This window comes from Dasypus novemcinctus, chromosome 16 (genome assembly GCF_030445035.2).
Source record: "Dasypus novemcinctus isolate mDasNov1 chromosome 16, mDasNov1.1.hap2, whole genome shotgun sequence".
Lineage (NCBI taxonomy): Eukaryota > Metazoa > Chordata > Mammalia > Cingulata > Dasypodidae > Dasypus > Dasypus novemcinctus.
Window position 1 is genome coordinate 17,111,211 of NC_080688.1, and position 2,841 is coordinate 17,114,051.

Below are 2,841 nucleotides of genomic sequence, written 5' to 3' on the forward strand. Positions count from 1 at the left end.
GTAAGTGATATCTCCGTGGCAGCCCCAACCCTGTATGGAGTGGACTGACATCTCTTTGCTATTCTCCACATGGTAGGATTCCTGGCCTGGAAGGCATAGTGGTCCCCTTCCTTACAGTCCTAATATTACTGTTACCTTCCTTCTGAAAACTGCCAACATGAGCACTGTCTAAAAACAATTAACTTGTAGAATCCAGAGCCACTAGTGATTTTCCAGAAGGCTCACTTCCAAGCTCCAACTGAATCATGAAATATTTTCTTCCTTAGACAGGCATTCTCTGAATAATAAATATATAACATCCCTTAAGTGAATGGGCATATTCTGTAAAAACTGTCTTTTCTCCTATTTTAGCAAAAGGACAAGTGTGTCATTCATTCATTAATGTGAGTTTTGTTTCTACATCTCCTTATTCACAAGAAAAATTAAAAGGAGTTAAAATTGTTTATCCCTCTCCCTTTTCTTTACCTCTGCCTACCTTACTCAAATATGCCCACAAGAAGTCACACTCTCCTTGCTCTCCAAATCCGTCCAGATTGCATCCTGCTTTACTGATTCCCAACTTCCTTTCAGGGAAGACAGGAGGTACCTATGACCTCCTCCCTGTCTCCCTTTCCCGATTCTCCAAAACTTGCTCGCTCATCGTCAATATTCACCTGAGGTGCCCTGGTTTTGACAAACCAGTCTAAGCATATTGCTGCAATTTCGTCACAGCCTTCCCTTTGGATGCCTCCAACGTCTTCCACAAGGGAATAAGAGGCATTCCTCAAACTCGTTCACTCCGATAGACCAGGGTCGATCTGAGTGAGGGTCTGGTTAATCCATGACTCACCAATGAGCAAGTATTAAAGAAGTTCTATGTTCCAGGACTGGCGCAAGTTAAAATGGCAAGAATGGGGACGGCGGCCGACTAGGAGGCAGAGACTGCGAGCCAGGCGAGCGGCGAGGCGGCTGCGGGGCGTCCGCGCCCCTAAGCCCGAGGCGCTGAGGTCCTGCACGGACAGCGCCGTGGGGAGCCGCGGCTGGCCCGGGGGAATGAAAGCTACTGGTTTACTGAAAATCCTTGGGTTTCACAATTTGGAGTCAATCCCAAAATACAGCACAACGTCAACAGCAGGAGTTGCTGCTCAGGAGATTAGAGTCCCATTAAAAACTGGATTTCTACGTAATGGCCAAGCCATGGGGAATACAAAGACCTGCTGGGGAAGTCGCAGTGAGTTTGAAAAATATTTTTCCTTTTAGTAACTTTTTCAACATTGACCCAATAACCATGGCCTACAATCTGAACTCCGCTGCTGAGATGCACCTACCACCTAATGGGCGTACTTCCAAATCTGCTCCGATGGATGGTCACTACTTTGCAGAAAATGCTCCACCTCAGAAGTCTAGCTTGCCCCCTCTTACTATTCCTCCAAGTGAATACTTGGGACAACATGAAGAGGATCAAGCTGCCTGTGGTTTTAAGAAACTTCCAGTAAATGCGGTTTGTGCTTCCACCCCTCCCCTAACACCCATAAAAAACTCACCTTCCTTTTTCCCCCGTGTACCTCTTTGTAAACGGGGTTCCAGGCCCCTTCTGCCACTGCCAATCTCTGAAGACCTCTCTCTGGATGAGACAGACTGTGAGGTAGAATTCCTAACTAGCTCAGATACAGATTTCCTTTTAGAAGACTGTACACATTCTGACTTCAAATACGGAGTTCCTGGCAGGCGAAGCTTCCGTGGGAGTGGACAGATCAATTATGCATATTTTGATACTCCAGCTGTTTCTGCAGCAGAAGATCTCAATCATTCACGGGACCAAAATGGATGTGTCCAAACTTCAAATCCTCCACCTCAAACCCACCAACAATTAAGAAGATCTCATTCGGGACCAGCTGGGTCTTTTAACAAGCCAGCCATATGGATATCCAGCTATTTACACAGATCTTCTCCAAATTCCAATGACGACAAACCTGAGGTTCCCCCCAGGGTTCCCATACCTCCTAGGCCAGTAAAGCCTGATTATAGGAGGTGGTCAGCAGAAGTGACTTCTAGCACCTACAGTGATGAAGACAGGCCTCCCAAAATACCACCCAGAGAACCTTTATCAAGGAGTAACTCCCGCACACCAAGCCCTAAAAGCCTTCCATCTTACCTCAGTGGGGTCATACCCCCTACTCAGAGCTTTGCCCCTGACCCCAAGTATGTCAGTAGCAAAGCCCTGCAAAGACAGAACAGCGAAGGATCTGCCAGTAAGGTTCCCTGCATTCTGCCCATTATTGAAGAGGGGAAGAAGGTTTGTTCAACACATTATTACCTACTACCTGAGACACCACCATACCTGGACAAATATGAAAAACTTTTTAGGGAAGCAGAAGAAACCAGTGCAAGCACCCAAATCCAGCCACTATCTGCTAACTGCAGTATAGTTTCAGCCCCAGAAAAACTGGACTCCAAAACAAAAATGGACATAGGGGGCCATGTGACGCGTAAACATTTATCCTACGTTTCTCCTTAGACTTTGGGATCAGAATTCAGCAGAGGTTACATAGGAGCAAATGCTTCTCAAGCAGTTTTCCAATTTAAGAGTCGCTGAGAAAGCTCTTATATTGCAAAATAAAGTTGTATTCTCTGTCTCAAAGAGGGAGGATTAGAGCAGTTGTGACATGCTGTTCTGCTGAGAAGCCCTGATTTTGTTAGCATTGGAGAAAAAGTCCTTTCGAGTCTATAATTTAAAGATGTGATGATGGTAGGGGGGATGGGAAGATGGTTATATATGAATACATCATATACAATATATAAACTTGTGCTGTAACCATTGACCATAGTGGCAGGTTAACCAATTAGGTACTATGTTAGAGT

General features: G+C 45.5%; 1 pseudogene; it reads left to right on the forward strand.

Annotated features, from left to right (window-relative positions):
* The first annotated feature begins 855 nt into the window (after positions 1–855).
* LOC101445085 (ERBB receptor feedback inhibitor 1 pseudogene) lies at positions 856–2,557 on the forward strand (annotated as a pseudogene).
* The last annotated feature ends 284 nt before the right edge of the window (positions 2,558–2,841 follow it).